Source organism: Centrocercus urophasianus, unplaced genomic scaffold, assembly GCF_019232065.1.
Source record: "Centrocercus urophasianus isolate 14NV4802_14NV808 unplaced genomic scaffold, USGS_Curo_1.0 seq_46, whole genome shotgun sequence".
In the NCBI taxonomy this organism is placed as follows: Eukaryota; Metazoa; Chordata; class Aves; order Galliformes; family Phasianidae; genus Centrocercus; species Centrocercus urophasianus.
The window spans coordinates 952,939-970,378 of NW_024885044.1; positions in this window are offsets into that span (position 1 = coordinate 952,939).

The window sequence follows — 17,440 nt, forward strand, 5'->3', positions numbered from 1 at the left end:
TGAAGAAAAGATTAATAAATGAAATAAATATCTATTAATGCAGTAAACCTACTTAATAACAGTTACTTTCATATTCAAAACCAAAATATTAAAGCATGCTCCATATCTGAAAGTCAAAAGTGAAAGAATAAATTAACTAAGGTTAAGAACCTTGTAGCAGCTGACTAACAAAGCTCTAGGGCATTATAAAATTTCATGCTCTTGTAATAAAAAGGATAAAGAATTGGCTGGAAGACCACTAAAAGTTAAAATAAATGAACATAAAGTAGATGAAAAAGCTTGACACGACTGAGACCACAAATGTGTGAAGACCAAAGACACAGTTTTAAGTCATTAGAGGACTGAATTAAATGCAAAATGAATCCTAGTAGTAAATTAATAGAAAATTACAAAGGTAAATGAGCTCTGTTTCACAATTACGAAAAACTTTTCTATCATTTTTCTTTCAGCACTTGAAAACATTAAAGAGCAATGAGTTAAATTCTGGCACATACCCAAAACAGAAACAATTCCCAATATTTCTGCATATAGAAAAATCACATTTGATAGAAGCGACAGCAGCACGATCACAGAAGACATTTTTGACTTAAGGTGGGAGTAATTTACCATTTAAATGTTTTTAACAGCTTGATTTTACGCAGTGTATTAAAGAAAAGGTTTTAGCTCAGTCCTGCCTTCTCTCATGTAAACCTTCAGACGAGATGATGAAGAAGATCAAAATTTTCAGACTTTTTTCATTAACATCATTGTTGCTTAATCAGTACTAAAATTGAGAAGGAGAGAAGGTAAAAATGTAGAGTTGTAAGGTGCTGAAGAGCAAAGCACAACTGAAAGCAAAGAACCGATGCTTTCCTCTCCTACAGGGAGGTAAGGTCCCTTGTCTGAACGGGTTCTGGTTTGAGCTCTGCAATCCGTGTTAGTAAGAGTGCAATCAACCACTGCAGATGTAATCCATCTCACTGCAAATGTCTACTAAAAGACCTTCCATGTAAACTGAATCTCACTTTCTGTTTTGAAAAGGTCCATGTGACATATGACCAAATTACCTCCATCATACTAATCTGAAGCCAGATGTAAGACACCGTGTTTATTGTCATAAAAACACATTCTCCACCATGGTCCTCAAAATAAACACACTGCAAGTGTCTTTCTAAAATGGTGGACATGCTGGTTTGTTCTGACAACACAAGTGATGGGAAATAACAAAATTATGTGTGCAGTACGTCTGCCTCTTTACGGGATAAGTGCAAAGGGCTTTTAGGGCTTTCAGCAGAACTTCTGGACTTTGGTTTCAGCTGGAAGCATCTTGGTGTTCAGGTCTTTGTGCAACTCCAAGATCTCCTCAAAAACTACTTTTTGCTTCTGAAAAACCTAAAATCTTTAATGAACAAAGCTAGAGTTTCACAGTAACGGAGTTTAGTTTGCTGGAGATGAGAGAGGTAGTAGATTAGGAGGCCTGATGCTGTGGTACATTGCTCAACATGCTGCAGCTGACAGTAACCATTATTTAATCACTGATTTACTACAGGAATGACAACCTGACAGCAAGACCCTCCTCAATCTGCTTTGCTATTACTCTCCTCATGCATTTATAGCTGTGAAAGAGCCTTTTTGGGCGTGCAGGAAAGCACATCCTAATGGGGACACTGGATCAGTCCTGGCTATGGATGTGCTGGTGGACACCATGAGCAACAGCAATGGAGCTGCAATGACCACTGAAATGCAGCTGGCCAATCCTTGGCAAGGATTTCCTTAAATATTTAGAGAAACGGGTCAAAAGCATCAATATTTGTAGCACACTTGTAGCCACTAGCTGCAAGATGATGCAGGCAGACTACACTAATGTATGAGAGAAGATTAAATTCTGTGCTTGATTTTGGCCAAAATCATTCATTCAGTTAAAGAAATACAGCAACTACAGGATGGAAAACTTTGAGGCAGACCTCAGGCTTTGCTAAGTTTAAGGGGAGTAAGTTAAACTCTTCTGAAATCAAAGAGCTGGTTAAAGAAGTTGAATCTTAACAACGTTAGTGATCATGGACTCCTATACAGGATTTAATTTTTTTTTTTTTTTTTTTTTTTGCAAGAGTACCATCATTTCTCTTCATTAACAAACTGCCCTGTTCCTTTTTCTAGACCAGAGCTAGCACATCAATCTGACCATTTCTAATGAGATATAGGATAATACTGCGTGGACCAGACTTGCTTGTCAGCCACTGCCTGATGGGTTTAAAGTAAGAAACGATCCTTCATTAATTAACCTTCACTTTCTATGTAGATTCACTCATTGAGATGCAGGTAATTAAACCAAGGTCATTTCAAGGACTGACAGAGGAAAACCAGCAGTGCACAAGCAGTGTGGTTGTTTTGATAGAGAGCTTTCAATACGATTGTTTCAGTGAAATAGTTACACAAAGTTCTCCTATTTAGAATAAAGAAAACAATCTTCTTTTCTAATCAAAGATTGGGGTGTCAACCCAAGGCTAAAGAGACTTTGGACCTAACTTCATAGACTTCACATGGCTTCCAGGATAGATTAGGAAAAGAAAATATCAGTAAACTAAAGAAAATTCAAGATAAAGAAGTGAAATACATGGAACAAAGGCAGACAGAAATGTATCTGGAGATCTTGACAGTGACTGAAACCTCCCCGCAGAAAGACTCTCAATCTTGTGTCTCAAATGAAAGCAACGTTCAACAATTAAAAAAGAACTATTTCAGTTAGAAAATTGTATGTAAAAGACAGAAGTGTGATTTGTCTTAGTGTTCAGACTCCTTTAACTGACTTTTAACCCTTACAAACGCAACGATGTAAATCTGCAGAGAGCCATGTAATGCAAGCAGCCTCTCATTCACAGGTATGAGACTCCAATTACAAAACCACTGTAGCTTGGGGGTATAACAGTAGAAATTTTTCAGCTCCTCCAAATTAGCTCTTACACCAGTCCAAGACATGTGAAGTTCCAAACTTTGATCACTGTTGAGAGCAAAATGAATATATTGAACCTGCAAATAGCCTTTAGCTCTTTCCAAGTGGTTCCCTTATAATTTGAGTGTTAGATTAAAGTTGTATGTTATAGATTTTAATAACTACCTTCCATTTGGTTTGCTGAGTACCACTTGCTGTGGATTATATGACCTACTCACCAGCATGTCCCATTATGAGCACTTAACCTTGAAAGTTGTAAAGACAGAACATTTAATCTGTTAAACACAGTCAGAATCAGAAGGTTATATAATTACAGGTAATTTGGCATAGCACTTCTAATACTTTCCAATTATTAAAATAAATTTTACTGCAGATTTTCTTCCTATGAAATGGAAAAGAAACAATAAATAGGGAGAATCAGAGTATTTGAGGACACAAATATCTGTGGAAATGTATACATAAATTTCTTTCAATTAAGGCCTTCAGAAATCATCAGTACAGTAAACTTTTAGAGGCACGGATATGCCAGGAATGAAAGTTAGTATGGATGGTTATGCAGGAATACCAGGAGCTGATAAGAATGAATTGAAGTCTTTTTCAGCAACTATTCCTGACAGGGACACGGCGTGGCCGAGGTCCTGGTGCAGACATTTATCCCCCCAGTCACAGTTTGCCCTTTGCTATCTGAGCGCAGAGCAGGTACAGAAAAAAGGAAGAGCAAGGAGAAAATTACTGTCCTCTTATGGCAAATTGCAAATTATTTTCATTATGAAATTAAACATCAATAAAATTAAAGTTCAGAAAAAGAGGGAATCATACACCACGGCAGATAACACATGCTGGATAGAAAGCATCCAGTTTTGATGGCGATGAGGGAAATACTGAGCTCTACAGAATTTGCAGAAGATCTACTAATTCCACTTTTAAGATAACAGATGCTTCAACAGAGAATTTTTTTCTGTGCCATTTTACCATTCCCAGGCGTTTCTGCACTTCTACAATGTCTGACTTGAGTAAGTAAGGGAATCAGGTGTAATATTCCTGCATGTCAGAATCAGACTGAAGGAGACGACAAATTCAGGTAGTCTGGTGTTTTATCACCTATGAACTCTTAAAAAGAAAGAAAAAAAAGGGTTTACGTAACATTTCTAAAATGGAGGTAGAAAGTGAGGTTAAAAATTAGACACCAAAATCTCAGTGCCTGATATCTGCACCCAACATTTCTGTGATGAACCAACACCATGGGAAGAGTCCTGGGGCTGGAGTGATGCCATAGCTTGGGACACGACACAGGTTTAAGGCACTGCCATTAGATGGGATTTCCATTTTAATCCTCAAAGTGAAAACTGCCCTTCGTAATGGGTTTGGTAAGAAAACCCCACACCAACGCGTTTCAGATGTGCACACCAAGTTGATGGTGTTCCAGGGCACAGAGGGCACGAATTCCACCACAAGTACTGGGATATTCATGGCCACAAAGCAGTCAGATGTCAGCTAGACCTGCATTTGGCAAGCACATTTCTCATCAACTAGAAGAACTGTAAAAATGAGCAATTAGAATGGCATTTTGTTTGGAAATCTGAATTTTCAATACCACCGACATTTTCCATGGGAAAGCAACACTGCCAATTGTTTTTTGTTTATTATACGGAGCTCTAAGAGGAAAAAAAAAGACAAACTAAAAATGTGAAGTCAACTGAACCTGAATGGAGCTCCAATTACATCCATTTTTTTAAAGCATTTGTGAAAGTGTTTGAGTTTAATTAGGTTAAGCTATTTCAAAGCATGCCCAGTTGTTGTAATTTGTTTATCTTACAGAGTTGCTCTTTGATCACGGATGTTCATTTTTAGAGAAACCTTGTTATCAGTCTTAGGATGAGAAGTGAAGTGAACAGTGTTTGTGGTAAGAAAATTCAGAAAAATTTGAGACACTCAGAAAATAGCTGTCTTATTAATAAAGAAAGACGTGACTTCTTTTAGCTTGTGGTGGCAGGAGTAAACAAATTATTTTTTAAGATTGGAAGAAGGAAACTGAAGTGTGCTTATGCATCCTGCCTAAGATCTGGTGGCCTTTTGTCTTTAATATTCTGATAATCTAGTCTGAGTTTGAATTTGGCCAGACTGTGATGAAGTACCTTCAATACCCATTTATAACATCCAACCTTAGAAAGCCTTCCATTTGTTGTCCTGCAAAAAAGAACACCGAGCACTTTCCATCCTTCAAATTGTCATTTGATGCTGGTGCTTTAAAAAGACCTTACAAAAATGGTTACAAAGGTGCAATAAAGTTTAAGCATTCCAAAGAAAATACTCTGGCCCTTCATCTTTAAAGAACAAACCTTAGCCATAGCTGGAACTGGGTAATAAGAACATACTCAGACTATCTTTATTTAAAAGCATGAATCTGGGTTAGAGGCTCTAGGTTGGCTTTTCCAGCTTCTCTCTCATTTATTTTTTTTATTTTAAATCTTTTACGTGGAGAGATGGGTGCATTAGCTGCACGGTTTTCTAGCTGAAGATCATCCAAAATACATGAATACATCTTGGCCTTTGGGAAGGGCTGTATTCACAGAGCATTTAAATGAGGTTTTTTCAGATATTGCATGAAGATATTTTTGCACTCATAGGGGAATAATGCAGATCTTTCTGAGGTTCTCTGTACGAGCAAAGCTATCTCTCTCTGGAACATGCTACAGAATGGATAAGAGTTTCAAATGTGGGGAAAAAAAAGAAAAAATGGAGAGAGAGTTTAAAAATCGCATTTTAGAACTGTTTACTTTTTTTTTTTTTTCTTTTTTTTTTCTTTTCCAGCATAGCTGGTAATGTGAGGTGCCTGTATGTTCTTACGTTCTTATACATCCAAAGATGCCATGGTCGCTGCTGTACAATCTCACCTGACTGGTGTAATTAGACATGCAACGCCTGTGCATTTTTAACTGCAGGTCTTAACGGTATAATCCAAAAGAAAACTGAAGTTGTTGAAGAGCAATGTGCAAATACTTGTTCTTTAACAACGGCGTCCTGAAGAAGCAGCCAAGAACCTTTTAAAACTACTGAGGCCAATCAGCTAATTTGTAGTAAGCAACTGGGTTAACGAGCTCAGCCTCTTTTCCTGTTCACTGTTAACTTTGAATTCCTTTAAAATTTTCAACTCTGTTCAGGATCCAACATCATTTTGAGTTAGGGCCAAATTTGCAGTTATGTTGCCAATAGGAGCTGCAGACATAAGCTGCTCAGGAGCTTTTTCAAAAGTCATTAAGTACCTCAACAAGTTTCACCTGGTCCCTAATTTTCAGTCTTCATGGTGGACAGAGATTCTTAGTTGTCTTTGCAGTTGTGAACACTGAGGTGGAGTTCTGACACTGGGTAGACTCAAGTCACCCGATATTATTTTGCTCCAATTAGTCTTCATTTGATTATTATATTCATATTTAAGAGTTTAAAGTCTGCTTTCCATAAATGGTATGCAACATTCCCTTAAAAAGTGCTGTTTCAGTTAAGATTTCTGCCCATAAATCAGTCACTGGAATATTCAGAGAAAGCAAATACGGAAGGGGTGTGAACACAGCTGAAGGCTATTCAATGTTTTATTCAAGGGAGTTTTTATGGAAAATATTTTGAGGTATTTGCTTAGTTCTAATCATTACCTTGGGATGCCCTGCAAATCCAATAGTAACACAGTGCCAAAACTTGAAAGCAATTAATTACGTTTGAAGAAAGAAATTTTTCGTTCTGTGTTTGTGTTGAAATTTTGGTGCAGGAAGGAGGCAGCCAGGCTGAGCCAAATTCCACAATTCTCACAGCCTCCAGCGGTCGGAAGGCCGCCGCTCCATCCCAGGCTGTGTGAGACCCTCTGCGACTTTGGGTCTTTGTCACTACTTTTGCCTGGAAGTTGGCTGTTGCTGACCCCCAAGCGGCGGCAGGCTGCTCACAGCTCCTGACGAGCAGAGCAGCACGCAGCGGGGCTGTGCTGAGAGGGCGGCCCTGTTGGGAAAGCGCCACGGTTTCATGTTGTCTCCATCCAGCAGAGCAGTACAGCGAAGTGACTTCTGAGCCGGTGCTGAGGTAGCTCAAGTACCAGGAACAAAGCAGCCAATACATTTGTCGTGGACAAATTAGCCCACGTTCCTCCACCGCAGGTCAGGCGCCCTTAGGAGCTGCAGGTTTTGCAAGTTTCTCGTGACCTATAAGGTACTGAACCTACACAGCCCTTATTTTCCATTTTAATGGGAGTCAAGGAAGCCGATCAGATCACGGAGGCACTCAATAGCATGATGAATGGCACCTTCAACAGACTACTAAAAACTTTCCGTGGTGCTGGGGCTTCTGCACTCCTTTATTGTGTATTAGCGGCCAGAGATGCTGCGTGCACTGAAATGTGAGAAGGATTTTCATGCTTGTAAGAGTCCGGCATCAACCTATAGATGAGCGTTAGCACTTCTCTTACTTTACATTCAAAGGGCTCTTTGTCTGGGCTGCATATTCAAAGAGATAACAACAATGAGAATTCTGGAAATTCCGTGCCTCCTTCCCCTCTGATAAAGCACAAGAGAATGAAGACATTACTTCTGAAACGTATTTGGTCACATTTTGGAAGAACAAAATACGAAGGCATTTCATAAATTAGGATGGATGGATGAACTTTTGTAGCAGAAGAGAATGCCAAGGAACCATACAGTTTTTTAATTTTTTTTCCCTTCAGGATTCAGCAGTTAGCAGCTATTCAATTACTGCTTCAAGATAAAGCACAATTGCAACAGCCACTTCATGCTATACTTCATATTTTACTTTCTCATGAATACAGAATTGTATTGCTGATCACAAAAGCATCACACATCTAAGTCCCAATATCCACAGCCTCAAAAAACGGATGCCACAGAATTCTTTTTTTTATCCTCTTTCAATTGTCTGAATATTCAGAGAACAGCAGAATCTCCCAACTGCTAGAGGCTTTCATTAAAAAAAAAAGAAAAAATAGAAAAAGGAAAAAAAAAAAAAAAAGAAGAGGTGATCATATGATCATATAATAGACATTTTGGGAGCTCATTTTGTGGGGTAGAAGAAGATTTTGACAGTTTTTGTTAAACATGATCACAGTAACTGAAAAGCACAGATCCATATACTCTTAGAGCCAATCAACAGAGTATTTAGGTGACAAGCAATGTTTGTTAACTGTTCTGACATCTTCCTTTGGCTTTGTAAGTTGTGATTTATGTTCACAATGTTCTTTGCAAATATGAACCACGGTATTTGTTGAACATTTTGTACATGTGCTGGCAGGCTTTGTTGGGGGCTGCCTGGCTCTGGCCATAGGCATTGAACTCAAAAAAACTTCCAGTTCCTGGGAGTGTTCTGAGTCCCATGATGTGAGCACTAACAAAACCTCAGTGTTAGTCAGGTCCCTGTCACCTCCATCACAGCCAGCCTCCCAGCACAGCTGAAATTTCCTTGACTATTAATAAGGGTTGCTCAGAAGCATCTGACAAAGCAGAAAACCGTCCTCCAAAACCAGCACCATCGCTGCTGGCAGCTGGATATGGACAGTTTCTGGAGAAGAAGACTCTTGGAGGGAGCTTCCTTGGAGGGAACTGCCCGGGGAGAGGAGGAGGGCAGGACAGGGCCAGCAGGGCTGCACTCTGCTGCCTGCTTTGTGCCCATTGTGTTTCCTGAGCAGAGGGAGTTCGGTTGCTTTAATGATTCTTGCCTTAGTGATTCCAACAGAGTCTGAACACCTGGACTTGGATGTGTTATAAAAACACTTTGTTTCCTTCAGGAACGGGACCCTTCCCAATCAATAAAGCATTGTAATGTGGGTATTAGCAGACGTACCCTCGGGGCTCTATCCGGGTCATCATTGCAAAAAATAACAACGGGATAACAAAGGATAACTGTTTCACATCAATAACAGACAGTAACATGGAACACGATACACAAGCAGAAAATACGAAATCAACATAAAAGCTACTTCATATTTCTCAATATATACTGCCTGGTCCCAATTCTGCCATCAGTTGCAGGGTACAATGACTTTACACATTGTAATTGAGGCTATAATTGAACCAATTTTCTATAATCTTCTATACATTCCCCAAACAAATCTTGAGCTACCCCAGAAACGCATTCACATTAAATGTCTCTAGGCTCCACTTCTGTCATAGAACTTTTCATTCCAATGTTTACTTTATAGTAGTGCCATTAGGAAATATTAGAAATGTTAACATTTCAATATAATGAGATATATGCAACTTTTTTTCCTTGCAATATCAACTTTCTTGAAGTTATGAAAACTTGAAATTCTGCAATAAAATGAATCCAAAGAAAAAGCAGAAAAGAAAAAAGGTATGAGATTAGGAACTAATCCACTACATGTTGTAGGGAATAAGAAAAGCTTCTTTCTTTTTCTTTTTTTCCCTTTCTTTCTAAATTCTCATTTTAGATATTTAGATGGTGAAGTCAACAAGGTGCTTCAGCACATGCCTGAATCATGGCCCAGTCAGCTCACTCTGTGACATTAAATAATGTTTGATAATTTGCACAATGCTTGAGAGATAGCTAGTGATTTGTTATCCGTAAATCCAATGAACTTTTGACATATCCTGTTGCCTGGGTGAGGCAAGACATCCATTCGGTTACTAATGGGGGAAAGTTGAGGCACAGTATGATTTGTTTTACTGATGTAAATGTCGTATGGAGCCATATTTTGTGAATGGATGATAGATCTAATGAAAGCACTATCCTTAGCCGCAATGCTGAAGTATTTTATCCGGAGTGAATTGCTACAGAGAAACGTTCTGAGCAGTTTAGCTACTCAAAAAAGGTAGGGGCCAATAAAAATCCTTTTAAGTAACCACTGGCACAGTAAGGCACCAATATTGCAAAGCTCTGGTTGGTCAATCAGTCGCCTTTGAGATGGCAGAAACCGATGTTTTTTTCCATTCTCTCACAGAATCACAGAACGGCCCGGGTTGGAAGGGACCTCAAGGATCACGAATCTCCAGTCCCTCCAGCCACAGGCAGGGCCACCAACCTCCTCATTTAATACCAGCCCAAGCTGCCCAGGGCCCCATCCAACCTGGCCTTGAACACCTCCAGGGATGGACGGGGCATCCACAGCCTGTCTGAGAACACTGAGTCACACAAAACACAAGTAAACAAAAATCTGGAATTCTTTAAAGATTTTTTTTTTTCCTTTTTCTGTGGGGAAGATTCAGATAATACAATTATCATTTTGTGTGGAAGTCTGGCAATTTCAGTGAGGTGATGGCTGCTCAGGCTGGATGGGCCGGGGTCTGGTTTCCATCCCGACTCCAGAAAAACCTCTGTTGAAATGATCCTTGAGATGACCCCAGTTGCCAAAAGCCTAATAGGATTTGTAAGGTGCTTTAGGATCATTCTAGAGGAAAGGTGTTGTAGAAATGTAAGGTATTATTAGTACTATAATAAGACAAGCTCCCCGCGTCCCTTGGCGGTAATGCAGCTCACTGGTAGGGATAAACTACGGAGCCAACGTGAACCAGATTATTGCCTCATAAAATGGGACACCTGCCCTATTATCCCTTAAATAATAAGTACATAAAACAAATTTGACTGAAATAATAAAACATAATGGTGAAATATTTATGGGTAATTTTTCAATGCAGCATGCAAGGATTAAGCTGTGCAATTTCTGTTGGCTTTTACAGGAGTTGCACTGTTAAATCCTCCCCATGAGGTCCAGCAGAAACCGATCTGTAATGTGCCTGCAAGTCTCTGTCGTGCCTGATGAAATTAGATGGAGATTTTAAAATATGATGAAAATACATATTTCCCCCTTGCACTTAGCCCCCAGTAGACAGAAAAGTACGGCGTCCTTCAAGTAACCAAGCCAGAAATGTGCTTATTAATAAGGAAAACACTCCAGTCAGGTCTGCACTTTCATACTGGTGTGTGCAGCTAATGCAGTTGTGCAGGTAGAAATGAGTGCAAACAGTTAATTAAGCCAGCTAGCAAGCTTGCTTGCTGGCACTACTTCCAATCGCAACAATGACTAAAGAAATACGATCAAATGTATAAATGTGAATTGGTCTTTGATCTCAGCTTGCAGATGCACAATACAGAATCCTTAATATAAGCAGTACTGAGTCCATAATATGACAAACTAACAAATATGAAGAATTACTTAAGGGATACCACCAGCTCACATTTTAACATCTCGGAATTTATCACTTACCTCTCACTTTTTCTAAATTCTTGTAACTGAAAAAGCCATAGGGAGAAAAAGAATCATATTTTCTGATTGTTCATTTGGCAGAACACTGCCTATAAACAGGTTTCATAATTTCTTTCATATGGTTATTTCCATATTCATTCCCCTACTCTTCTGTGGGTTGATTTCTGATAAAGCAACAAAGAAAAACATCATTTAAATAAGGAAGGATCTTTCAAAGTTAAAAAAAAGAAATGCTGAAGGAGCTTCGGAGGCAGCAGAGCCCCTAACCTGCACGCACTGTCAGTATACTCCAGATTTTCAGCTGTCTGGGTTGCACTCAGTTTTGGAAAAGCACTCACGTCCGGTTCCCCAGGCAGAGCCCGATGTCGCCTCTTATAGGTGCACAGTACATGCTCTAATTAACCCAACTTCACTTTTGAGTGCTACCCCAATGTCTAAATAGCCACGATGCAGTATTTAGCAGATTACACTGCTTATTATTTTATAAGGTGCTAGATAAAAATACAGTGAGCATCTGAACTGCAGCTTTTTTCAATACCGTCTTCCGAATAATTGGATTATTTTGATTTGCCTTTTTAAAAAGCAAGATGGGGTCATTTAAAGTCCAGATCCTATCACTGGCGCTGTTCCAAGTGAAAGGAAATAGCTGATGTTTTCCATACATGTTCCTATGCACTTGTGCAGCATAGCCTTGGGTGTACGAGCGAGCCGTGCAGTCACAAGCACTTACAGACTCTTCCCATAGCCCTGAGTTTCTGTTTCCATGCATTTGCACTTAATGGTTACCACCACTGCCACCCCGCTTCTGCAGCAACAACTGCCTGCACCAATTATACGCAGTTTGGCACGTGCATTTTCAAACACAGAGTCAATTTTATGCAGGCAGAGCTGATACAGATATTCACATTGTGAGTGCGTGTGCATCTGTGTGAAAATCTATTCATGCCTTCCTTTCTTCGTGTGCTACCTCACTGCCTGAAGAGTTTCTGTGTTTTCTCTTTGTATCATTCTGGCTCCCAGTACTAAAAGCCACATCCTGTTATGTTTGGTTGCTAGGTGGAGAAATGTTATCATGGGCTTCAGCAATAATTTATCCGTAGAGCTAGAGGAGCTGTCATGTACTTCTGACAGTGAGCTGCAGCACTTTATCAGCTTGCCTGTAAATCAACCGTGTGTGGGTGAAGATGCCAGCAATGTTTGATCTCTCTCAGACACTCTAATAATCTGCTTTTGTCTGATTGATTCCTTCACATCACCAAGCACATTGCAACCGGGAGTGGAGTACCCTCTGTTTATCTCCGTTGGTCATCTGCTTGAGGGCAACAGGGCAGAAAATGCTGTTCTCGCTGAGATGTAAGAGTTTTTTGGAATTAGGGGCTTTACATCATATCCTGGAGCAGGTTTAGTCCAGTAAATCAATGATAGCAGAATTGAATGCACCATAAATACCTCAAACCGTATCTCTTACAAGAATGTAAGAGTAATTCATAGAAACAGGAAAGGTAACTTTGCTGGAAAGAATTACGACCCCTACAAGCTCAAGACATGCAGGTCTTTTACGGCCTGTGTTTACATCTACCCTCTTGAACTTTGGGAAGAAATGCACTGCACGCTGCCATTTGGTTCCAGGCAGCTCAGAGATAATACTGAGGCGAGCAGGACGCTGTCACAATTGATCACTGCCTCTCAATCCAAAGACAACTTTTTCTAAATTTCTGTCAAATTGTGTTTCGTGCAGGAGATGCCAACACACCATGTCACGCTCTGCACCGCGCTGAAGTGCAGCACAACGCCTGGTGTTGTGCGATGCCTTCCTGCCAGAACTGCACAGAGAAAGATGCAGTCTAACGAGCAGCTGAAGCCCTCTGGTAGGAGGGAGGAGCAGTGTCCCTTCTGATAGCTAACTAGTCTGACTAAATAGTCTGACTTTGTTTTGATTTGTTCATCGCACTGTTCCCCCAGCTGGAAATCAAGAGCTGATTATCACTGCAGCTGGCAGCAGCTCATTGTGTGCTGACCTGGGAGCAGCGGCAGACTCGGTTCCTGACCCCTGTGAAAGCTGAGGTCGGAAGATATTGTGGATGTGATTGACTAAATCCCATCAGGGGGAGCGTTTGGTTGTAGCATCCCCTCTCTGGGTCACGGTGAGATGGCACAGGCAGTGGGATATTTGGGAAATGCACACATTTCAGCCCAACATACTAGGGGGAAAGGATTGTGCTTCACAGCACTGCTGAATGCTAAAAAAGGGTGAAAATTCACACTGCATAATGTATTTGTAATTGTGCTTAAGGCAATGAGAAAAGAGAAACTCATGAAACAAATCTGGCATACGGTGTAGGGTTTTGTGGATGCTGGAAGAGCAGCTACATCTCCAGATTACTGCATTTGGTAGTAGTGCTTCCAGTTAGAGTGGATCCACATCATCTTCCTTGGCCCACCACAGGGATTTCCCCAGACTCATATACTCTGTCACGCAGATGGGCTTCCTGGAGAGGAGGCAGCCCTGTCCCACTCCCCAGCTGGCTGACCACATAGCAACACCTTTTATGCACAGCAGAGTGGCCCGTACTGCTTCTCCACATTTAATAACCCTTGCACTGAAAGCCAGACTTTCATCCACATGAGATTTTCTTCACTGCACACATCGTAAAAGCAAGTAAAGTGTTAAAAGCAGGGAGATCTAAAGTTACAGCATGCAGAAGGGCGTATTCTCTATTCTTTCACCAACAGGTATCATCAAATGACATTCTGTTTTACTGAGCATCACAAAACACGCACTGTTGGCCGCCTCCATGACCCCGAGTTGGCATCCTTTCAGCTCTGCAGTGTACAGAATACAATGTGCATATACAGATGAACTCACATACACAGACGGAGGGAACACCAGAGACCTCACAGCTCCTCTACGTGTAAGAGGTGGGGTAACAGAGGCAAGTTACGAGGATTTTATATTCAGAACCATATTCAGTTTGGAGACTTGACCTTTCATTTTGGCCACTTACCTGTTAGCGATACAATCTGTAATTGCCAACGTATGCTAATGAACAGAGCCCAAACCCTGTCTGCTGGTTTAACTCACCGGGAAAACTCTGACAGAACCCAGTTCTGATTTTAGTTATGTTGATTTTGCCGTGACAGAAATACATAATGTCTGTGTTCAGATTGGCTTTGGCACAAGCAAGAATCGAAGTCTAAAGCTTCAGTGATCTTAATCATTCGAAATTGCTCTTCAGTTTTATATTTCAAATTATTTAAAATAAGCCTGCTATTACCTCTCAAACACTACTCATTTCTACTATTGCAATGCTACTTTTTTCAAGGGCTGACTCTTTCCAAAGGAGATTTAAAGAAGAAACAGAAAACAACAGAAAGGAAGAAAAGAACCTGAAAGAGGAAAATGGGGCATGCCTAAGAAAACTACACTTCCAATAACATCAAGTTATCCTCAGGGGAGATGTATAATAGAAGATATTACATGGCTGAACAGTAAATATCACATTTCTTTTTACAAGCATGTTTCTGCATTTTGTTATGTCTTGACTGGCAGATCCATAAATTTTGAGTATCCAGTCTCAGAAAGGGCAAGCTTAAAATCTGCAGGCTGTATTCTCCATGGTCTAAATGGTCAGCGGCACTTCAGTAGTCCATAATGGACTGATTAATGAGTGAACTCTTGTTGACATACAGAAGACTTAACGTGCAGATTTCTGAGCAAGTAAAAGAAAAACAAATATCTGCATCTAGGAATTTAGATCTAGAAAAATAAGTAGCAATAGTTAATTTAGTTTAATAATTACCCTGCAGCAATTATTTAATTCCTAGGCTACAGATCCACACTGAAGTTCTCTCTGAAATAGATTTTCTAGGAAAATAGTTCCAGAGGAGTGATTCCAATGAGCAGCTGAAGATTGCTGCTCTCAGATCCTCTGTGTCTGCCCTAACTGCAGTGACTGCCCATAGGACCACGGGGATGTGGGAAGATGACTGAGGACCACTTCTGCCATTCAGTTCGGCAATATGCTGATGCATTTTCAGCGCCTGGCAGCACCCTACTTCCTTGCTGCATCAATGTACCCTGCTCCTGTCACCCTGTTTAGCATGTAATCCCTTTTGCTGTCCTTACAGCTCTGCTCTGAAGTTCAGCACTCCTTTGGGAAAGATACTGAAAACTAGTTGACATCAGTATGTGTATATTCATGGCACTAAATAGCCCTAAGAACTCTTCTTGCCACCCAGGGGTGTGCAAACAGATGCAGCCCCAGAAGCTACAGAAAGAAACTCCTTGGGTAACTTTGGGTTATCTGACCTCCTTATAAAGTATTTTGCTGCTGCTGTCAGCCAGCAGTATGTTATTTCTTGAAGTATAATGCCAGTAAGTAGTATTTCTGGATCACCTACCAAAGTGTTGGCCAATGTTGAGTGATTGATTGAGGTTATGACATGACTTTTACAGACAGCACTTCCAGGACTGACACAAACACATTGGTACTCGCTTGTTATTTTCTGGTGAAGAAAAACACTTGGAGATGGGAAGTGGAATTTCCAGCAGCTGGGACACTTCGCAATTTGACATTTGACTATATTTGTCTGATGCTGGAAGACAGGTTTGATGAAAACTGATACGCAGTCTACAATTGTAATTAATACCAGCAGTGCATTAAAGGGAAAATCCTTGCAAACTCTTCAATGCAATTTCATTAGAAGACACGTTTGCTGTAGGAGTTCTGTTTTGCTCCAGCTAAATTCCTTTGTAGTTAAGGAATAATTTTCTCTCATACAAACTGCCATGGTAAAGAAGCCTTTGAGAATGTATTCATACCTGGCCAAACTGGATCTACCTTGCTGTCTCATATCAAAACTGCAGTCAAAGTTTATGTGTAGCCACAAACACCATCAAGATGACAAGCCTGGCACAGGGAAGGAAACACCTTACTTTTCAAATCCTGTTTGGAACAGAGTTGTTTCACTTTTTAGAGATAAATCAGAAACCTCCACATGAACAGCAAGTCCCAGCTGTAAATTCCAGAATGAATAATTTTCCATGCGTTGAGCTTAGTATTTTTCATTGCTAATCTTAATGTACTTGCAAAGAAAATATTTAATTTTGAAGCCTAAATTAAGCCTAAATTCTCATAAGATCATGCATTTGTTAGGCACTTAACATACGGTGAATACATGGGGTGAACAAGACCCCTGAGAAGCAGCAGTGCTGTGACACAAAAGGAAAAGCCTAGGTCTAGACAATGAGGAAATGATAAGGACATGGATGAATCTCAAACTCTGCCCTTAAGAATCATACCCGTCTTTCCATGCCCTCTGCCTGCTCAAAATCCACTGTACAAAACCATCCCTCGATCTCTTTTTGTAAAAAAGGCTTAAATTCTTCCTTTTAACATTTGGTGACAGTATCAGTGCACACCTAGGCAGAAACAGGGGATCCAGGTTTAACTCCTTCCATTTGTAAAGTGCCACTGGAGACTTTCAAGAGAAGTTGTAAGGAAAGAAACCTTTTTAATTTGGTGATTGATTTCAAATAGCATTTCTACTTTTTACAACAAAGAGCCACTGAACCAAACACAGTTCTTGGAGGAGTGACCTGAACCCTCAGAAGGCTTTATTCCCTGGCATGTACCTTGCCTGCAAAACTCCTGGTAGGTCTCTTTCTACCATCACAAATCCCAAGATGTTTTTTTTCTGCACAGTAGAACAACTTCAGAAGGTAAATTGGAAACTGTTCTGCACAAAACCCTCTGAAGTTTGTTGAAGAAAGATGCACTTCTAGGAGACACCTGATGTATTTCAATGCCCTGTGTCAAAGCAGTTCAGCTCAGGTCTGCTGCTTGCTAAGCAAGTAAAGAAGGATCATGATGTAAAAGACAGAGAGTTCCCTGCCTCCTTGTGTGTGCTAAAAGAGGGCATGCACTGCTGGGACTTTTTCAAGGGGAGCGCATGGCCGTGAGATGCAAACATCTGGAATGAATCCTTCAGAGCAGGCCTTGCTTTCCAAAGACCAACATCCCATGGGGTGTGAGGTGCGTACTGGCCTGCTCAGCCCTGTCAAACGTCCTGATGCTTTTCCTGTTATTAGCCCAGAATCAAACCCAAACGATGGGGTTTGGAAGGAGACTGCAGATGCACGTGCTCAACAGAGCAGGAGTTGCCCAGATTTCAGTGGCTGGATTCCACATTTACTGGACAAGGGCAGCACAGCGCTGGTGTTCAGGAGCGCAAAGTATTTACAACATATCTGCGTGGCTCAAAGGAAGCTGTTACTGCTTAGCATTTCTGGCTTGCAATCT